General features: G+C 38.1%; 1 protein-coding gene across 1 annotated transcript in view; it reads left to right on the top strand.

Moving 5' to 3' along the window:
- LOC103351935 (CCR4-NOT transcription complex subunit 3-like) overlaps nt 1-23,519 on the top strand; it is an 83,992-nt gene that overhangs the window by 58,441 nt on the left and 2,032 nt on the right.

Raw genomic sequence — 23,519 nt, 5'->3', positions numbered from 1 at the left:
AAATCTATTTGTATTCACCATGACCCTCTCTGGAAGTTGTATTTTGCTCTGCAATTCTCTATTAGGTTCTTTTACTTCAATGAACCTGTCTGTCTTTGTTATTTCTATATATGTATTATTTTTAGCGCAATGGATTGTGCAGAAACAATTGCAGCAAATGTAAATCAAGGATCTAGTGAGCTTTCAAGGATTTGAAGCATTTTTGACAATCACTTGGCATTCAGATAGCGTATACCTGATGAATACATGATTGGAAAATGAATAAAGTAGAAAGCACATAAGTGTTAGTTTCATAGAAAGGAAATAATATGTCCTGTAGACAGCTACATCCAAAGATTTACATGAGGCACTCATATTTGAGGAAGATTGTAAATGTGATTGTTTCTTAACCAGCCCTATTCAGGTGTTACCCTCTTCTACTGTGTCATTATTTTTCTTTCCTTAAAAACAAGGAGAGAAAAGCAGTGAACAGTAAAGTTTTACATCAGATGTGAGTGGCTTTGTAGGTACATTATATATACATAAAAATGAACAGCATAACAATACTTGAACACTACCTGACTGTTACTAGATATATATGAACTTAAATGAGTCATTTGAAACTTCTCAGCCTCAGTTCCTTACCTATCAGGTGGAGATAATGGATATAACTGTTCTCATGGATTTACTATAATACAAATGAAATAGTGTGTAATAAAAATAAAAACGGTGCTTTTTATTTTGTCTTCATTTTTTCCAGTTTTCCTCTTTTTAAAAGGCACTTATTAGGCCGGCGCCGCGGCTCACTAGGCTAATCCTCTGCCTGCGGCGCTGGCACCCCGGATTCTGTCCCGGTTGCTCCTCTTCCAGTACAGCTCTCTGTTGTGGCCCAGGAAGGCAGTGGAGGATGGCCCAAGTGCTTGGGCCCCTGCACCCACATGGGGGACCAGAAGGAAGCACCTGGCTCCTGGCTTTGGATCCATGCGGCGTGCCGGCCACAGCATACTGGCCTTAGCGGCCATTTAGGGGGTGAACCAATGGAAGGAAGACCTTTCTCTCTCTCTCTCTCTCTCACTGTCTAACTCTGCCTGTCCAAAAAAAAAGGCACTTATTAATACATTAGATTCTCAGGGTCACAGCATAATTACTACAACACAATTGTCATGTTCATGTGATATTAACACAAAGAGAACAGATTCAATGTAATTCATATATACAATTCTAAGAATGCAATGATACTTCTTGTCCACCTGCTTGCTTTTTATTCTTTCTTCCTGCTAAGCTACAGCCATTTTACTTTTTACTTGTTCAACTCTTTATTTAGTGGAGCATTAATCCTTTAACCATAATGTAAATTAAAAACATGTTATCTCAAAAATTAAAAAGAATGTATAAACTTTTGTGTAAAGAATTATATAAATGCAAAGGTTTTAAATTTAGTATTAACAATAAAAATGTTTTCTCGATAGGAATGACTGTTATTTTTGTTCAATTTCGAAAAAGCAAAAATTAATGAAAATTCAACTACATCTTCTCTCTCCACAGCATCTAGAATTGATAAGAAATTGCTATTTTTTCTTCTGTGAAATTGGATGCAGGGTAAGCTAAAATGTCCAATGCTGGAAGTCAAAGAACATGACAATCTAATATAAATTAAAACTAATCAAATTGTTCCTCAAGTACATGTTTCTGTAGCTCTTTCCTTCCCACTCCACCACTTAGACAGCTAACCACTAAAATACTCCTTTCTGATTATTGAGGCTGGCACATGAACTCAGTCAGATACAGCTAAGATTGTGTGTCATTAGGAAGAAAGTGCAGGTTAAGGGCACTGCTTTTAACTACATAGGCGTTTAAAGATCCAACAATTTGAACATCAGATGCAAAGTTCTCTTACCCTATAAGGATTTACAAGCATCCATAGCATATTTTAATGCAGAGCTGAAATGCAAACATGTACTACTCATAGAAATTCCAAATTATTGTGGCAGTTGATGTTGGAAGGACTGCCTTGAAAACAAATTTTATTAGTGCAGCCTAAGTAAAAAAAAATATGAAGGGGAAAAAATCTGAAAATTATAAGGAAGGCTCAAAACAAAACAAAATTAACATAAAAGAAATATCTCAAATGTTAACTTGAATGTCAACATGCTAAGTAGAAAAGGAAAAAGACCCCCAGATTTTGCAAAAAAAAAAAATTCTACAAGAAGCATTCCTATAATAAAGTGACCAAAATGAGACAAAAAATGTTGAAAATAAATAGACAAAGAAATACTAGACAAATGTAACCAATAAAATAATAAGATTGGCAGTATTAATATCATAGATAGTGGAATTTAAGGTCAAATGCATGAAATAAGACAGAGAATGGAATGGTAAATTTGTGGTGACTATATAGTTATACATCCAGATCGAGACACCTGTGAGTTATTATTTATTATTCTGGAACAATAGTATTAAAGAACATATAACAGTTATACACATTTTAACATGGAAAATAACAACAAAATGCAAAATAGCAGGGGAACATATGCACATAGAAATGGCTAAAACCATAGTTACAATGGGAGATATTAGGTTATATCTTTTAATATCTTAGTTACTATACATTTTAAAGGTAAGGGAAATATACATCATCTGTTTAGTAATCTCAATAAGGTTGGTGTAAAACTCTGAACATTACAAATAGAGAATAACCATGAAATATTCAAACAAACTTATCATGTATTTAGCCACAAAATTGTTAGCAATAATGATAATGATAATAATGAATAAAATAAATTAAGAATTTGGTGAGCATTGTGATGCAGTGGATTAAGCCACAGCTTGGAATGCCTACACCACATATCAGAGCGCTAGATCAAATCCTGGATACATTGCTTCCAATCTAGCTTCCTACTAGTGCACCTGGGAGGCAGTGGTTGATGACAAAGTACTGGGGCCCTTGCCACCCACATAGGAGACCTAAGTATATTTCAAAGCTCCTGGCTTTGACCTGGCCAGCCTTGGCTGTTGAGGTGATTTGGAGAAAGAGTCAGTGGATAGATTTTTTTTCCTCTCTCTCGCTCTGTCTCTCTCTCTGTGTGTCTCTTTCTCTGTGTCTCTTTCTCTCTCCCTGATGCTCTGCCTCTCAAGTAGATGAAAATAAACATTTGTTTAAAAAATGAAATAATAGTAATCAATTATTCTAATTATTTGAAACTATTAGATATTGTTATCAGTTCATTTTTCCTGAACCACAATTTAATAAAAGTGGAAGTCAACAATAAGTCCATTAAAGCACTTAAAAGTACTTTGTTGTATAAGTTATGAATCAAAGTAAAAATAGAGTATAAATGATAAATTATATAAGGATACCATCTCAATGTATGGCATATAGTCAGCTGAAGTCAGAGAAAGCATATGTTCATATTACATTATTTAAAACAAACAATGAACAAAGTGAACTAAATATTAAATTTCAAAGACTAATGTAAGAATAACAAAATCAACCAAAAGAAAGTAAAAAGAAAAAACTAATAAAGGTAACTCTGAAATCAAATATAAAACACATTAAATAGTAAGAAACAGTTATATGCATAAATAACGCCAAAATAGCCTTTGTGAAGAATGTATATGATGAAATGAGGAAATAGTCACTTACTAAAAATATGTTTTCCACTTTAGTATAACCAAAATTTATAATGTATAGAATATTTGAAAGCCAAGACACTTATAAATTCTTTCAAAGTACATGTGCTATTTCACTTAAAACCTATTTTCTTTCATTCCTATCACAAGTCAAGCTGATATCTTGCCCTAGGTGGCCATTTTCCTCTTTAGGTAGTGTGAAACTGGAGCTCAATTTTCATTTCAGAAACAAAAATCCAATTTCTGACACAGAGGCACACTGTTACAAATAGACAGCAGCCCTCAGATCACCTCAATAGCTTGGGTTCTGTGGAATACGTTTGTTTTAGCTGCTGTTAAACTTTGACATACTACATCCTGCCTTTTCATCTCTGTTAAGAAAAAAAAAATGGATGTAATTTATAAACTGAAATCTCAAATTCCATTTCAAAAACATTACACTGAGAAGATAAACTTGAGGGAAAAAAAGACTACGTCAAACTGATAGCTTTTAAAATGCCTAATTTTGGCTTTATTCCTTCTCATTTCTTTAATGAGGTAGGAATCTCAGTCAGTATAAATTGGGAATAGTTAGAAGAGGGGAGAATTTCACCCATTACACTCTGAGGACTTGATAATTGAGTATATGAAATAAACTTACATTAGGGAGATGGACAGAAGAAAATCCATTTTTTTATATTTTTTATTTATTTTTTTTAGTTTTAATCCTTTCTTTATTTTTTTAACTTTTATTTAATGAATATAAATTTCCAAAGTACAGCTTATGGATTACAATGGCTTCCCCCCCATAACTTCCCTCCTACCCGCAACCCTCCCCTTTCCCTCTCCCTCCCCCCTTCCATTAGCATCAAGATTCATTTTCAATTCTCTTTATATACAGAAGATCAGTTTAGCATATATTAAGTAAAGATTTCAACAGTTTGCACCCACATAGAAACACAAAGTGAAAAATACTGTCTGAGTACTAGTTATAGCATTAAATCACAATGTACAGCACATTGGAGTCTGCGCGCCAGTGCGGGAAGGGGAGTCAATGTGACACAGACACCAGCAGGGAGAGGAGGGACGCCCAGGGCTCTGAGTCCACACATCGGTGCTGGAAGGGGAGGTGAGCTCAGTAACTGGAGACATTAGTGGGGAAACGGCGGAAAGAATTTTAGAGGGAAGTGGGCTTTGAAGCGGGAAAGTTCACCAGACTGACTACAGGAGAGAAGGGAAAAAAAAAAAAGGTGGGGGGGTACTGGTACAGACAAGTTTCTCTCTCCGCCAACCTTGCAAAGGCAAGCAAGAGACAAAGAGCAAGCCCCACTTGGGATATACATAATAAAAGGGGAGAGTTAAGGCTACAATTCAGTAGCCTAGGCAACCCAGTGGGAGTCTGCAGGAGAAACCGAGCCTGCACAGACTCTTTGGGTAGAAGCCAGAGATCGGAAGCTAAATACCATCAATTCTGCTCAGCCTTGCAGTATTACTTACCTCCTGAATAAAAAATAAAATAAAATAAAATAAATAAATGAATAAATAAATAAATAAATAAATAGAGATTTACCATGCATAACCTGAGGGTGTCACCTTTGCACACCCGTAACCCTGAAGAACCAAGCAGAGCTCTCAGGCCACACCCATCTCAAGCCTCCAAGGCTCCTCCAACAGCAGGCAGTCCACTTAACACGGACATAGTATAAAAAAAAAAAAAAACACCTCACAGTGAGGGAAAAAGAATTAACCATGCCAAGCAATAAACACAGAAATCGAGGGAACAAGATCAATGATGACACTATGATGCCTCCAAATAAACAAAACACCCCAAGCCAAGATTATGAAGATGATGAGATAGAAGAAATGCAAGATACGGAATTCAAAAAATTTAAGATAAGAACATTTAGAAGTTTTCAAAAGCAAATCCTTGAACTACAGAAATCCTTATTGGACAGGATTGAAAATCTCTCTCGTGAAAATGAAATTTTAAAGAAGAATCAAAATGAAACGCAGAAACTAGTAGAACAGGAAAGTGTGATAGTGAAGAGAAATCAAAATGAAATGAAGAGCTCAATAGATCAAATGACAAACACATTAGAAAGCCTTAAAAACAGAATGGGTGAAGCAGAAGAGAGAATATCGGACTTAGAAGACAGAGAACAGGAAAGGATACAGTCAAACCAAAGAAAAGAAGAGGAAATTAGAAATCTAAAAAATATTGTTGGGAATCTACAGGATACTATTTAACAAACCAACATTCGGGTTCTAGGAGTTCCTGAAGGCATGGAGAGAGAGAAAGGATTAGAAGGCCTTTTTAGTGAGATACTAGCAGAGAACTTTCCGGGTTTGGAGAAGGACAGAGACATCCTAGTGCAGGAAGCTCATAGAACCCCCAGTAAACATGACCAAAAGAGATCCTCACCACGACACGTGGTAATTAAACTCACCACAGTGAAACATAAAGAAAAGATCCTAAAATGTGCAAGAGAGAAAAGTCAGATTACTCTCAGAGGATCTCCAATCAGACTCACAGCAGACTTCTCATCAGAAACACTACAGGCTAGGAGGGAATGGCGAGACATAGCACAGGTGTTAAGAGAGAAAAATTGCCAGCCCAGAATATTATATCCTGCTAAGCTCTCATTTGTGAATGAAGGAGAAATAAAGACCTTTCATAGCAAACAGAAATTGAAAGGTTTTGGCGCCACTCATCTGGCCCTGCAAAAGATACTTAAAGATGTGCTACACTCAGAAACACAGAAACACGGCCATCAATATGAAAGAAAGTAAAGGAAGAACACCTACCAGTAAAAGAGCATGGGAAGCTCAAAGCATATACTAGAAAATATCTCCAGGAAAATGGCAGGGCAAAGTTACTATGTATCAATAGTCACATTAAACGTGAATGGACTTAACTCTTCAGTTAAAAGACACCAATTGGCTGATTGGCTTAAGGAACAAAACCCAACTATTTGTTGCCTACAAGAAACACATCTCTCTAACAAAGATGCATGCAGACTGAAAGTGAAAGGTTGGAAAATGATATTTCATGCCAACAAAAAAAAAAAAACAAAAACAAAAAATTAAGGTGTAGCCATATTAATATCAGACAAAATAAACTTTAATACAAAAACTGTTCAGAGAGACAAAGAGGGGCACTATATAATGATTAAGGGTTCAATTCAACAGGAAGGTGTAACTATTATAAATGTATATGCACCTAATTACAGGGCACCGGTCTATTTAAAAGATATGTTAAGGGACTTAAAGGGAGACTTAGATTCCAATACAATAGTACTGGGGGACTTCAATACTCCACTCTCAGAAATAGATAGATCATCCGGACAGAAGATCAACAAGGAAACAGCAGATTTAATCGACACTATTGCCCAAATGGATCTAACAGATATCAACAGAACTTTCAATCCTACATCTACAGACTTCACATTCTTCTCAGCAGTGCATGGAACCTTCTCTAGGATTGATCACATACTAGGTCATAAAGCAAGTCTCAGCAAATTTAAAAGAATTAGAATCATACCATGCAGCTTCTCAGACCACAGCGGAATGAAGCTGGAAATTAGCAACTCAGGAAACCCCAGAAAGTATGCAAACGCATGGAGACTGAACAACATGCTCCTGAATGAACACTGGGTCATTCAAGAAATCAAAAGAGAAATCAGAAACTTTCTGGAAGTAAATGAGGATAACAGCACAACATATCAATACTTATGGGATACGGCAAAAGCAGTATTGAGAGGCAAGTTTATAGCAATAGGGGAGTATACCAAGAAATTGGAAAGACACCAAATAAATGAGCTTTCAGCGCATCTCAAGGACCTAGAAAAACTGCAGCAAACCAGACCCAAATCTAGTAGGAGAAGAGAAATAATTAAAATCAGAGAAGAAATTAACAGGATTGAATCCAAAAAAAAAATATTACAAAAAATCAGCCAAGCGAAGAGCTGGTTTTTTGAAAAAAAAAAAAAATAAACAAAATTGACACCCCATTGGCCCAACTAACTAAAAAAAGAAGAGAAAAGACCCAAATCAATAAAATCAGAGATGAAAAAGGAAACATAACAACAGACACCACAGAAATAAAAAGAATTATCAGAAATTACTACAAGGACTTGTATGCCAGCAAACAAGAAAATCCATCAGAAATGGATAGATTCCTGGACACATGCAATCTACCTAAATTGAACCATGAAGACATAGAAAACCTAAATAGACCCATAACTGAAACAGAAATTGAAACAGTAATAAAGGCCCTGCCAACAAAGAAAAGCCCAGGACCAGATGGATTCACTGCTGAATTCTACCAGACATTTAAAGAAGAACTAATTCCATTTCTTCTCAAACTATTCAGAACAATCAAAAAAGAGGGAATCCTCCCAAATTCTTTCTATGAAGCCAGCATCACCTTAATCCCTAAGGCAGAGAAAGATGCAGCATTGAAAGAAAATTATAGATCAATATCCCTGATTGTGGGGAGCAACTGGGAGCAACTCAGACTAGACTAAGTTACTGGAATTAAGACTTATTCTATGCATCTGCTCTCCCACAATATGGCTCTGAGAAGGGAGTAACAGCTTCTACACAGCTGCCTCCAGTTCAACCAATAAACTGTAGGACCTGTTCCTGATTGGAGGAGAGCAGCGTACTCGGCATGTGGGTAGCAGAGTTGGGATTGGTGGAAGAGAACTATAAAGGAGGAGAGAGACAACATGCACCAGGAATATCTATCTGAAGGAACACCTGTGCAGCCCCTGAGAGAGCCGGCCGGCGGTGTGCCGCTCCCCTGCGGAAGTGGGGAATGTGGCAGGGGGAACCGCCCTTCCACGGAGGTGGAAGGGTCGGTAGCCCACCCGGGAAGAACCAGCAGCAAACCCGAGGAGGGCCGAGCAGACAAAAGAACAGCGCAGGGTCCTGTGTCGTTCCTTCACGAAGACGGGGAGCAACATAATGGTGCCGTGACTCGGATATGAAGCCTAGGCAGGGTTTAGTGTCGTTCCTCCATGAAGAGGGGGAGCGACATAATGGTGCCATGACTCGGATAGGAAGCCTAGGCAGGGTTTAGTGTCGTTCCTCCATGAAGAGGTGGAGCGACATAATGGTGCCGTGACTCGGATAGGAAACCTAGGAGGGAAGAAGCAGGAAGAAGCAGGAAAATACTGGAGAGAGAGACTAGTAAAGAGCCTACGGAAAAGCCGGACAGAAAAGGTGCCGGAAGAAGCTATTGAAAGCCTAGGCATAGACTCGGATACGGACTGTGGGAAAGAAGTTAGGATTTAAAGTGAAAGCAAGAAGAAACTTAGACTCAGATACAGACTGCAGGTTGAAAGTGAAAGTGAAACCTAGAAGAAACTTAGACTCGGATACGGACTGTGGGGAGAAGCACAGTGACTCCTGTTGTTGATTTAATAATTGACACTTTATTTATGACGTCAGTGATCACCCGAGGCTCTTGTCATGAACTGCTAAGTCTATGGAAGCCTCCTGAGTCCACAAACTCAGACATTTTTCAGACAATGCCATAATCAAAGTGGAAATTCTCTCCTCCCTTCAGAGAAAGGTACCTCCTTCTTTGATGGCCCGTTCTTTCCGCTGGGATCTCTCTCATAGAGTTCTTTCACATAGGTCATTTTTGCCACAGTTCTTGGCTTTCCATGCCTGAAATGCTTCATGGGCTTTTTAGCTGGATCTGAATGACTTAAGGGCTGAATCTGAGGCCAGAGTGCTATTTATGACTTGCTTTGGGAGAGCAATGGGAGAAAGAGTATGGGTGATTGGATTAAGATGGCAAAGCAGGGAAGGAGTTTACTGCTCTAGTCTGGAAGACAGTTTTTAAAAAATGTAAAGAGTGCAGTCTCAGGGAAAAGCAGAGGAAACTGTACACAAATTAGAGGGATACGGCGAACCTACATGGAGAGCGTGGATGTGCACAACTCAGGACCCCAGTAGCCTAGAGCCCTTGCACCAGTGTTGGAGAGTGAAGTGAGACCAGAGTACAGGAAGAGCCTAGAGGGAATCTGGCTTGGATCCCTGTGGGGGATAGTGCACCTGCCAAACTAGAGTAGAAAAAACAAGGGGGAGGCACATTTCTCTCTCCCTGATCACCCTGCAATGGTGTCCTATAAAAAGCTGATAGAAAGCAGATGACAATTGGACATATGAAACAACTGCGCCAACACATGTCCATGCCCAGCAACCAGCCAGGTGGAGACTCCAGAGTCTCGTGTAGAGAACAGACAGGGGGCTGGGTGCTCATGACTGTGGGAGGCTTTTGTGCTGCAACTGTGAAAATTCTGAAGCTGTGGGAGAGGATCAGACTTTAACACAAAAACTGTCAAAAGAGATGAAGAAGGGCACTATGTAGTGATTAAGGGATCATGCTTATAAATGTATATGTACCTAATTACAGGGCACCTGGCTATTTAAAAGGTATATTAAAGGATCTAAATGGAGACATAGCCTCAAACACAATAGTAATGGGGGATTTCAATACCCCACTTTCAGCAATGGAATGATCAACCAGACAGAGAATCAGCAAGGAAGCAACAGAGTTAATTGACACTACAGACCAATTGGACCTAACAGATATCTACAGAACTTTTCATCCTGCAGTTGCAGAATATGCATTCATCTCAGCAGTGCATAGAACTTTCTCTAGGATTGACCACATGCTAGGCCATAAAGCAAGTCTCAGCAAATTAAAAAAAAAATCAAAATCATACCAAGCATTTTCTCAGACCACATGGAATGAAGCTGGAAATCAGCAACTCAGGAATCTCTAGAACTTCTGCAAACACATGGAGACTGAAAAACATGCTCCTGAATGAACAGTGGGTCATAGAAGAAATCAAAAGAGAAATCAAAAATTTCTGGAAACAAATGAAGACAATAATACAACATATCAAAACCTATGGGTTTTAACACAGCAAAAGCAGTGTTAAAAGGAAAGTTTATTACAATTGGTGCCTACATCAAGAAATTGGAAAGGCACCAAACAAATGAGCTGTCAATGCATCTCAAGGATCTAGAAAAACAACAGCAAAACAAACCCAAAGCTAGTAGGATAAAAGAAGTAATTAAACTGAGAGAAGAAATTTCAAAAAAATTCAAAAAATTGAAAATTTCAAAAAATTGAAACCAAAAAAGTTACAAAAGGTCAGCAAAACAAAGAGCTGATTTTTTGAAAAAATAAACAAAGTTGACACACCTTGGCCCAACTAACAAAAAAGGAGAGAGACCCCAGAGGCACAGGGATTACATAAAATTCAGAAGCTCCTGTACTGCAAAATAAAAACTCAAGAAAGTGAAGAGGCAACTGACAGTATGAGGGAAATTGTTAGCAAACTCTCGACTGATAAAGAATTAATATCCAGAATCTATAAAGAGCAAGAAACTTAACAACAAAAAAATAAACAAACCAGTGAAAACATGGGTAAAGGACTTAAACAGACATTTTTCAAAAGAAGAAATCCAAATGGCCAACAGATACATGAAAAAACGTTGAGGATCACTACTGTCAGGGAAGTGCAAATCAAAACCATAATGAGGTTTTACTTCACCCCAGTTAGAATGGCTTTCATACAGAAATCCACAAACAACAAATGCTGGCAAGGATGTGGGGGAAACTGTACACTAATCCACTGTTGGTGGGAATGTAAACTGGTAAAGCCACTATGGAAGACAGTATGGAGACACCTCAATAATCTTAATATAGACCTACCCTGTGAACCAGCCATCCCACTCCTGGGAATTTATCCAAGGTAAATAAAATCAGCAAATAAAAGAGTTATCTGCATTCTCATGTTTATTGCAGCTCAATTCACAATAGCTAAGACATGGAATCAACCTAAATGTCCATCAACCAAAGAGTGTTTAAAACCCTGAAAAAAAAGCCTATGGGATATGTAAACTATGGAATACTACACAGTGTTAAAAAATGAAATCCAATCATCTGCAACAAAATGGATAAATCTGGACATCATACTTAATGAAATAAGCCAGTCCCAAAGGGACAAATACCATATGTTCTCCCTGATCTGTGATTTTTAATAGAGCACCTAAAAGAAATTCTGTAGAAGTGAAATTGACATTTTGAGAAGCAGTAAATTGAACAGCCCTTGTCTCAACTGTCGAATAACAGTTTTTTTCCTTCTTCATACTATTTGTTGAACTCTTTAGTTAACAAATAGTTAATCATATGTGTGTAAAGTCAATTGAAATTGATCTCAGTAAAAAATAAGAGTGGGAATAAGAGAGGGAGGAGGAAGTTTATACTGTAAAGCTGTATAGTTCTGCATACATTCCTATGGACTTACTTCTAAGGGTAAATTTAAAAATTTGCCATGGGGACAATAGGTCTGATCTGATTTCATCATCATTTAAAAAAAATCATCTATTATTTTTCACTTTATGTTTCTGTGTGAGAGCAAACTGTTGAAATCCTTACTTAATGTATACTAAGCTGATCTTCTGTATATTAAGATAATCGAAAATGAATCTTGATGTGAATGGAAGGGGAGAGGGAGTGGGAAAGGGGAGGGTAGTGGGTGGGAGGGACGGTATGTGGGGGAAGCCATTGTAATGCATAAATCGTACTTTGGAAATTTATATTCATTAAATAAAAGTTAAAAAAAATTTGCCATGGGACCCCAAATCCATTTAGCTATGTGGCAAAAATGCCATATTAAGTGTTAAAGTGATCATCTGGATAGGATTAAGTGTTAAAGGGACCATATAAATAAGATCAGGTGTCTGGCAATAATAATAGTTAGAACTAAAAAGGAGAAAACGTTCCAACATGGCAATCAGTCCACACAGCAGACTCATAAAATGACAATAGCTTTAAATTGCACTCTGACCTCAGAATCAGCCCTTAGAATCAGCCCTTAAGGCATTCTGGTCTGGTTGAAAAGTCCATGAGAGCATTTCAGGCATGAAAAGCCAAGAACTGTGGCAAAAGATGTCCTACATGAATTATCTCTGTGAGACCCCAGTGGAAAGAAGTGACCATCAAAGAAGGATGCACTTTTCTCTGAAGGGAGGAGAGAACTCACACTTTGCTTATGGCCTTGTCTAAACACTAATGGAGATTATGGATTCAAAAGGTTTCCATAGCCTTGGCAGCTCATGTCAAGAGCCTCGAGTGATCACTGATGTAATACATAAGGGTGTTAATTGTTAAATTAACAACAGGAGTCACTGTGCATTTTACTTCCCATGCAGGACCTCTGATCTCAATGAATTGTACTATGTTAATTAACTGTAAAATTTGTTCTCAAATAGTTTTGTGTATGTATATGCACATGTGTGCAAATTGTTGAAATTTTAGTATAGAATTGGTTTCCTGTGTATAAAGTTAGTTGAAAATGAATCTTAATGGAGAATGGGACTGGGAATGGGAGAGGGAGGAGGAGGAGGAGGGGTGGGAGTACAGGTAGGAGGGCGGGTATGGTGAGAAAAATAACTATATTCTTAAAAGTTCTACTTATGAAATTTGCAATCTTTAAATAAAATATTTCTTTTGGGAAAAAAAAGAAAGAGGATGGACGACAGAGAAGTTTAGAGAGAACGTCTCACTTCTGAGGTATGTACGTTTACTCTCTCATTTCAAAGTAGTCAACATCCCAAAGTGTCATATTTTGGAGTATCATATTCTTAGCTTAGAGCTTACAGAGATTTAAATTCTTTGGAGAAGCTTGTTGCTGATTTTTAACAATATACTCTGCCTTCTTCTTGACATTGCTAATAAAGCTACCACATAAAATATTGTAATAGATCATTTCTATATGTTTAATTTACTTCCAACTCTTGCTCCAGTTTTCCAGTTTCCAAGAGGAACTTACCAAAAGCAGAATTCAGGGCTCATTATGTCAACAATTTTATTCTTAGCCATAGGTATTGCCCACCCCTGCTCTCCACTGCCCCATGCTCTACAACCACACTCAGAGCTTTCAGGAAAAGCAGTTCCTTCCACAACCAGTAGAAAGTAGGGGTACACTATCATTTAATGGTAAGTGTGCTTCCTAAAAGTGAAATGGTTTTATGCTTCAAAATTAATAAATATTAGTGGATAAAAAACATAAAAAAGGTCCCGCAATCTTTAGCTCTTACCTTTCCCTTCAATATTTTTAAATAGCGTCTTTTCTCCCCCAGCACTCCTAGTGGGTATTTCAGCAACATTCTCTCCCATTTTAACCTCACACTACACTACTGTGATAAGACGAATGGAGTCTAGTCATCCTATACAATAGAAGAGGAGTAAAAAATCCAATTTGCTAGCAATAGAAGTCCAAATGCTTAGACATGTGCTAACGGTAGCATAGTGTACCAAAGGACCAAAGAAGCATCTTCCTCCTCTAGGAAAGAAGAGGACCTCAAAATTTAGTCTCCTCTGTTAAGTATGTAAGGCATCATCCTTAAGAGAAAATATTGATTTAAAAAATTGGAATAACATTTGCCCAAACTTAAGGTCACTAGTCGTACCTAATCTGACATTTTCTGAACATAAAAAAGAAAAATATAACTATTGAACGTATTTGTAACTGTCCTACCCAAATTTAAGGTATTCATGTAATTCTAACATTGTGCCTATTGGCCCATCTGTTCAGTGGACACTTGCCTGCTGACAAAAAGATATTGTGAGAATAAATTTGCCCTTTTGATGAATCTAAACAATTACTGCTACTCCCCTCTTTGGCTTGATATAACAAGAGCCCTGGAGAGATATATAATTATTGCTACAAACCTAATGCTTTCCATTTTCTGAATTGAAGCAAAACCCATTGAATTTGCAGAGTATGTCCCTGAAACAAAAAAGTAACAGCTGGGCCCTCTTTGATAATGGGTCTACAGCACTGAAAAACAAAATCCAGCATTTAAACTGCACAAATGAGTGACTAACAGGGCTTTATGTCTCACACAGTACAGGAGTCATCCTTCAATAGTGAATTTTTTTTATTGTGATGAAAGTAGGACGTAAAAGGAATTTTAGGGCTCTGTTTCAGAAAATGTGTGTCTTATGTTCATTGACAACTTCTGGAGAGGCAAGGAAACAAGTAAATAAAATGAGTCAAACATCTATTCCATCTTTCAGAAAGACATACAATTGCATAATTTCAAATGAATGAAAATGCACGTATGCACTATTTTAGATGTAAGTAATCATAACTGGTGTCATAAGAATTTTCCAAAACTCATGGGAAAAACAGTAATAATACTTTTGTTTTACAAACTCACTAATATATTTTAATCAACTATTAAGTTCTCAAATTTGCACATATGAAGATGCTTCAAAAAAGTTCATGGAAAGTGGAATTAAAAGAGAAGTGGTGCAAAAATTTGAAACCCATGCATTTCCAGGAGTCTTCAAAGCGTTCATGGAAAATGCATATTCTGAAAAAGGTATACGTAGGTTTCAAAATTTTTGTACCAAAATAAACATATCTTAATTCCATTTTCCACAAACGCTTTGAAATTCCTTCATGCATCAGAACCACCTGAAGGGCTGATTAAACCACAAATTGCTGGACCTCAAACTCAGAGTTTTTTTATTTGATGAATCCAAAGTGACACTCAAGAATTTGTATTTCTAACAAGTTTGCTGTTTGCCAAAGACTTCCATAGATAACACTTGAAAAAAATCACTGGATTAGAAAAAAACATCATTGACACTAACAAGCGTAATCATATAAACTCATAATTGTTTAGCTCAAGACTGTATTTTCTTTTAAGATTTTATATATCTATTTGAGAGGTAGAGTTACAGAGAGAGGAGGACACAGGAAGAAAGGACTTCCATCTGCTCGTTCACTACCCAAATGGCTGCAATGGCAGGAGCCAGACTGGACTGAAGTCAGGATCCAGGAGCTTCTACCGGGTCTTCCAAGGTCCAAGCACCTGGGACATCTTCCACTGTCTTCCTAGGCCATAGCAGAGAGTTGGATCAGAAGTGGAGCAGCCAGGACTGGAAGCAGCACCTATATGGGTTGCAAGCACTGCAGGTGGTGGCCTTACTAGCTACACCACTGTGCCAGCCAGCCCTAAGACTGTATTTTAACTCTCTAATGGAAGATATGTCTTCTCATGTGCCATTCTGAATGTTTTTCTGGTACGACAGAAAGAAATCAATATCCCTTGTTTTATTATTTTTGAAACTTTTTAAAGATTTATTTTTTTATTTTATTTTATTTTATTTATTTATTTATTTATTTTGAGAGAGAGAGAGACAGAGAGAAAGGTCTTCCCTCCATTGGTTCCCCCCCACAAATGGCTGCCACGGCCAGCGCGCTGCGCCAATCCAAAGCCAGGAGCCAGGCGCTTCCTCCTGGTCTCCCATGGGGTGCAGGGCCCAAGGACTTGGGCCATTCTCCACTGCCTTCCCGGGCCACAGCAGAGAGCCGGACCGGAAGAGGAGCAACAGGGACAGAACCGGCGCCCCAACCGGGACCAGAACCCGGGGTGCTGGTGCCGCAGGCGGAGGATTGGCCCAGTGAGCTGCAGCACCGGCCCTTAAAGATTTATTTATTTAAAAGGCAGAGTTAGAGAGAGAGAGAGAGAGAGAGAGACAGAGAGACAGAGACAGAGAAACATCTTCCATCCACTGCTTCACTCCTCAAATGGCCACAACAGCCGGGGCTGGGCCAGGTCAAAGCCAGGAGCCAGGAAATTCTTCTGGGTCTCCCACACAGGTGCCAGGGTCCAAGCACTTTTGTCATCTTCTACTGCTTTCTTAGACACATTAACAGGGAGCTGGATCAGAAGTGGAACAGCTGGGACTCAAACCGGTGCCCATATGGGATGCTGGCACTGCAGCCTATGGCTTAACATGCTATGCCACACTGCCAGCCCCAATATCTCTTGTTTTAGAAATAAGAAAATTGAGACATAGCTTATGAGACTATTTAAAATAGATATGATAGTTCCTCCTTGAAGTCTCTCCCACCATCACAAAAAATACATAAAACATATAAGAAGTGAATGAGCAAAGACTTTAATAGAGGGACTACTGTAATAGTGGCATATTGACTGTTGAGTGGTACTCAAAGATCAGCAAAGCACCTAGGCAAGGACTACTAGACACCTGGGAAAGGAAGGGGGTAACCTCAAACTACCAGGATATCTGAAACTTAACAAACTGCATCAAATTTTGTAAGAACAGGGAAATTGAGACAGGAAAACATTGTGTAGAGTGGAGCTCTGGGCCTGAGATGGCTCAAACAAATTAGAGTGCAAGAAATTCACTTGAGTTTAAGTGTCCATCTTAAAACAGCCTAACATTATACCAAGCATAAGCTTTGATCAGTTTTGTCACTCTCTAGCTGACAGGGATATTCATGTAAGTAAAGGTTGCAATCTTCTATTTCATAGGACTTTCTGTCTCTAACTGAGGTTAAGTTGAATCACAGAAGTTGGACCAAGCAGTGTAATACTTGGCAGTTCTTTTCACCCATCTCCTATTGTATAGTAACAGTTTTGAGGATAAAAAAGTAAAAACTCTATCAACAAGCCAAGTTCTCATCTGACTTTTCTTTAAGTATATTTTCAATATAAAATAATATGAGAGGTAGTGATAAAATAGTTTTTGCCAAGTCATATATTTCAGAAATTTTTCCTATAGAACTAAGATTTAATAATTATCAACAATAACTTATGATAAAAGCTTTCACAAAATAATTTCCACATATACATACATATATTTGTACATAATCTTTTATCATAATTATTTTATGGGTATTCACATGAAGTTTTATAATTTAGAGAACTCTCAAACTGGAAAGATTAGAATTATAGATCTGAAATAAGAGCTGAATCCTACAAAACTGAATAAAGTAAATACCCCTAACCTCTAAATGGCCTAAATCTTGATGTTGACTTCAGTTTGGCAATATTCCCAATCGGTCTGCTGTGGTCATCAGCATCCATCATGTCAGCAGTCTCAATCAACATACCAGCAATGTTACAGTCTGGTTCAAGTACTTTCTATAGACACAATGAGAATACAGTCACACAGGATCTGTCACATTTATTCCTCAGCCTCTTTGTGATATTGTCAGAAAGAATGACAAACAAAATACAAGAAGGAACTGGAAGAGGTCAGTAAAAATTCTGGTGTGTTAACAATTCAATTCAATTATGAAATAATCACAATTATTTTCTTTGGGCCAATTTTACTTACATTTTAGCATGAATAACTCAAGTTGTTTTCTTGTACTTAATTATAGGTTATACATTAGAAGTATATGACATACAATTTTCTAAAACTGTATTTATTAAGAAAGAAATGCTGGCATAGAGCAATCAGTTTTGCTTATGCGTTAGTGTCTGCTGCTGAGGAAATAAGACATAAGCTGGATGTTCCTGTGCCTTAGTTAAATATTCTTTAATTTCAATAATCATGAGTGATTTACTCCTGCAAATCACAGAAATACACATAGGAAACAGAAATTATTAAAAGCTACATACATACAACATAAATAATAGAATAACTGAAAAAAAACCAAATTAAAAAAAAAACTGTAGAAAAGTGGATGTTTGGCATAGCAAAGAGGACACCACTGGAAATACGTGCATGCCATACCCAGTGCCTGGGATCAAGTCCCAGCTCTGCTCCTGATTCCAGCTTTCTGCTAACTCCCTGGGAAGAATCACAGAACGGCTCAAATATTATGATCCCTGCCACATATATGGGAGACTGGAATTGAGTTCCAGGCTTCTGGTTTCAGCCAGGCCCCGCTCTAGTTGTTGCAGGCATTTGGGGAATGAACCAGCAGATAAGGACTCTCTGGCTCAGCCTCTTTGTTTTTCAAGCAAATAAAATCATATTTAAGAAAATATTTAAGAACTATACAAATAATATGATAACTATATGCACACATAATAAGTGTCAAGAAATGGAGTAGTAGAGATGATAAATGCTGCCAGAATTCTGAAGCCAATGAGATTATTCCCTTGGCCTGTTGTTTCTGGGAAAAGGTAGGGCACACTTTAAAGAATATAGGTAACTTAGATAAATTTATATTAGATTGGAGGAGTAATAAATTGGAGCATTACAGAGAACAAAACTATACTAGGCATGTTCAGAATCAATTTGACACAAGGAGAACGTTAACATAAATATAGCAAGAGAAGAATTAGAAACATTAGCTTCTGTTGTGCTAGGACATTGTCTACACCCTTATCCTGGCCAATTTTCTGTTTTCTTAGGGCTTAATGGAGAGATATAGACAGGTGGGAGCTCAGGACACACTCCCTCAAAATGCAACTGTGGGAGAGCAGAATATGCCACCCCAACCTATGCTTCTTTGGAAAATGTCCAGCTGGTTATTTTGAGAAGCTATGGACACAGGAGTAGCTCTGGATATAAAGGGAATCTGTATCAAGAAGAGGACTCTGACACATCTTTATTAACCTAAGAGATTTTTAAAAATCTACATAACAAGTAAACCTTTATTCACCATATATTTCCTCCATTTACCCTCATATACTTGCCTCCACTATCCCTAGAAGATCCAAGTTCCTATTATTTTCTGTAGCTCAGAATGCTAAATAAACTTCAATCATATGATCCTTTCCAAGTTGTGCGTTTTTCCAATATATAGCATAGAATAGCATAATGTTGTGTCTTATAGTAGATAAGAAGAAAGAAAGGGAATACTACTAAGGAAATAAAAGAGTTGGTGGGTGCCTGTATGTGGAACTGATGTGTACTTAGGTAGGGAGTTAGTGAGGATCAAGGAGCTAAGAGGCTTCCAACAATCTCCTTGCCATAACCTTGCACTGCTAAAAACCCTACACCTTTCTGTGCCCATTCAGCACACTAACTTTCCCATAATGCACCTGAGCCCTCTTCATCATGCAGAAGATGCCATGATGAACATATATATATTGTGCTCCACATGGAGATGCCATGAAATCTTTGCAGAGATCATCACAACCTCTGAACCCCACCCAAAGTCCACTCCATTTGTGTATTCAATTGGAATACCACCTCCTACTAAATCAAGGGGGTGACTGAACTGGGGTGGGGAACGATCATGGGCATGAAGTTGTCCACATTCCCTTCTGAGTGGTTACTATGTCCTTAATCTCACTGAATCAATCTTGTTCCCATTCTTATACCTTACGCTTTGAATTCATCTCTTATGTTGAGACAAGAACCTGGAATAAATCAAGCTAGGGGATCCTTCTGAACCTCTACAACAGAACCAGAGTTTTTGTCTTTTTTGGGGGGAAACTCTATTCTTATATTTAGGAAAGCATGGCATTGAGGAGTCTCCCAGTGCATGTGATCAGGTGTTATAGAATCACTAGGTGACAGATAAAGAAAACAAGGCACAGAAAAACAAAGTGATTGCCTGGAATTACATCTATATTTTGGAATCATTGCTAAGGCTAAATTCAGAGTCTATTGACTCTCAGATCTGTACTCATTCCAAGACTTAATTTCCCACCAGGTTTCTCCCTATCTATAGAGGCATTAAAAATATATTTCAGGGCCAGCTCTGTGGCATAGTGGGTAAAGACACTGCTCGCAGTGCCAGCATCCCATATGTGCACCAGTTTAAGTCTCAGCTACTCCACTTCTGATCCAGCTCCCTGCTGATATACCTGGAAAAGCAGCAGAGGATGGCCCAAGTACTTAGACCCCTGCACACACATGGGAGACATCTAAGAAGCTCCTGGCTCCCATCTCCTGGCTACTGGCATTGTCCTGGCCCTCTTTAAGCCATTACAGTCATTTGGGGAGTGAATCAGCAGATGGAAGATCTTTCTGTCTCTCCCTTCTCCTGCCCCTCCCCCCATAATTCTTCCTTTCAAATAAATAAAACTAAAAAATATATAAAAATAAATATTTCACACATAGACAGGGAATAACTTTAACATTTGAGCTTGTTTAACATAAATTTGATCAGCGTATTATTTTACATTAAAGTTTTTGAAAAGGACAGTTCTTGACCTGCTGTTCCTGCCAACTGAGTGTCTGATGATATATTTTGAGAACAACATTGCATTGATTGGGCAAGAGGCTCTCACTAGATCTCTTTGGAGAAGAAGCTAGAATGGTAAGAAGCACTAAAAGAAAGTATGACAGAAATAATCTATTCTTTAAAGAAAAAGGTATCAGTATTTACTATCTATTGGCATTCTATATGTTGTATTTATTTGGCATAAGAGAGAGAAAGGAGAGAAGGACATATCCATAAAGATCATTTTAAGGCCGGCGCCGCGGCTCACTAGGCTAATCCTCCGCCTAGCGGCGCCGGCACACCGGGTTCTAGTCCCGGTCGGGGCGCCGGATTCTGTCCCGCTTGCCCCTCTTCCAGGCCAGCTCTCTGCTGTGGCCAGGGAGTGCAGTGGAGGATGGCCCAAGTGCTTGGGCCCTGCACCCCATGGGAGACCAGGAAAAGCACCTGGCTCCTGGCTCCTGCCATCGGATCAGCGCGGTGCGCCGGCCGCAGCGCGCCGGCCGCGGCGGCCATTGGAGGGTGAACCAACGGCAAAGGAAGACCTTTCTCTCTGTCTCTCTCTCTCACTGTCCACTCTGCCTGTCAAAAAAAAAAAAAAAGATCATTTTAAAATGCTGATGAATATTTCTGCAAGGATGCATTCAGAGTTTGGACACTTTAAAACACATTAAAGGCCAATTTATTGCTCTCAAGAAGTTAGGCATCGAAGAAGAGATAAAATTGGTTCTAAGAGTAACATTTACTTAAAGTGTAATTTCAAGGCTAGAAGAGAATTTCTGTTACAAATTGCCTGGACTTGGGCCGGCGCCATGGCTCACTATGTTAATCCTCCGCCTGTGGTGCTGGCATCCCATGTGGGCACCGGGTTCTAGTCCTGGTTGCTCCTCTTCCACTCCAGCTCTCTGTTGTGGCCTGAGATAGCAGTGGAGGAGGATGGCCCAAGTCCTTGGGCCCCTGCACCTGCATGGAAGACCAGGAAGAAACTCCTGGCTCCTGGCTTTAGATCGGCATAGCTCTGGCTGTTGCGGCCATTTGGGGAGTGAATCAACGGAAGAAAGACCTTTCTCTCTGTCTCTCTCTCACTGTCTGTAAACTCCACCTGTAAAATAAATTTTTAAAAAATAGCCTGGACTTATTTTTATCTAACACCTGTTGGGGTTTGTGGCTTGTGCTGTTATTACACCACAAGCCATGCCAGTTCCATTTTGGAACAGTTGTAGTTATAAGTATTCATCCTATTATATGAAATCTATACATAATTTTGATCTATATTTGGCCTTTTCCCTCTAGCTATGTGCAAAAAAATCTTATCAACAGTTTCCATTTATAGTCCTCATAAATATGAAGACAACAATCACATACTCTCCTTAACTTCTCTTTTTCAAACTAATCTCCCACAGTTCCCCAGTTCTTTTTCAAGAGACACAAGTTTTTTTTATCATTCCCCATTCTGTTCATCCTGCAATGGATACAGATCTACTGAGCCAATCTCTTGGGACCAGCGCTGTGGCATAGCGGGTAAAGCCACCGCTTCCAGTGCCGGTATTCCATACAGGATCTGGTTCGATTCTGGCTGCCCCACTTCCAATCCAGCTCTCTGCTATGGCCTGGGAAAGCAGTAGAAGATGGCCCAAGTTCTTGGACCCCTGCACCCACGTGGGAGACCTGGAAGAAGCTCTTGGCTCCAGGCTGCAAATTGGCACAGCTCTGGCCATTACAGCCAACTGGGGCGTGAACCAGAGGATGGAAGACCTCTCCCTCTCTCTGTTTTTCCTTCTCTCTGTGTGTAACTCTGACTTTCAAATAAATAATTCTTTAAAAATTATTCAATCTCTTTTCCCTAAGGCTGCTAAAAGAATATGCCTTGGACATTTCACTATTTGAACCTAAGAACAGGACTCTTTATTTATCAAAATATATATATATATAAAATATAGTATATAGTATATAGTATATAGTATTTATAGTATTTTATACTATAGCATAAAATATATATACTATATATGTACTAGTATACCATAGTATATGTATGTATACTATATATACTATATACAGTATATATACTATTAGTATACATACTATATATACTAATAGTATATATATAGTATATATACTATATATACTAAAGTATATATACTAAAGTATATATGGTATATATACACTATAGTATATATACTACATATACTATATATAGTATATACTATCTATACTATACTATATATGCTATACTATATATTATATATCATATATACTATAGTATATATAGTATATACACAATATATACTATATACTATATATACTATATACAGTATATATACTATATATACACTATACTATATACAGTATATATACTATATATACTCTATATATACTATATATAGTATATATACTGTATATAGTATAGTATATAGAGTATATATGAATAGTATATAGTATATATATACTATAGTGTATATATATACCATATATATACCATACATATACTATAGTATATATACTATTATATAATGCTATATATTATATATACTATTAGTATATACTATATATACTATATATTATATACATACTATTATATATAGCATGCATATATGATATATATATTATACATATACTATATGTACATAAAATACTATAGTATTATATATGTATATAAAATACTACAGTATTTTCTTTTTTTTAATTTTACAGGTAGAGTTACAGACAGTGAGAGAGACAGAGAGAAAGGTCTTCCTTCCATTGGTTCACTCCCCAAATGGCCGCAGTGGCCGGAGCTATGCTGATCCAAAGCCAGGAGCCAGGAGCTTCTTCCTGGTTTCCCATGCGGGTGCAGGGGCCCAAGCACTTGGGCCCTCCTCCATTGCCTTCCTGGGCCACAGCAGAGAGCTGGACTGGAAGAGGAGCAACCAGGACTAGAATCCGGCAACCATATGGGATGCTGGTGCCGGAGGT

Source organism: Oryctolagus cuniculus, chromosome X (assembly GCF_964237555.1).
Source record: "Oryctolagus cuniculus chromosome X, mOryCun1.1, whole genome shotgun sequence".
NCBI classification, from domain to species: domain Eukaryota; kingdom Metazoa; phylum Chordata; class Mammalia; order Lagomorpha; family Leporidae; genus Oryctolagus; species Oryctolagus cuniculus.
The sequence above is the reverse complement of the archived record's forward strand: the minus strand, read 5'-3'. Positions and strand labels throughout refer to the sequence as shown.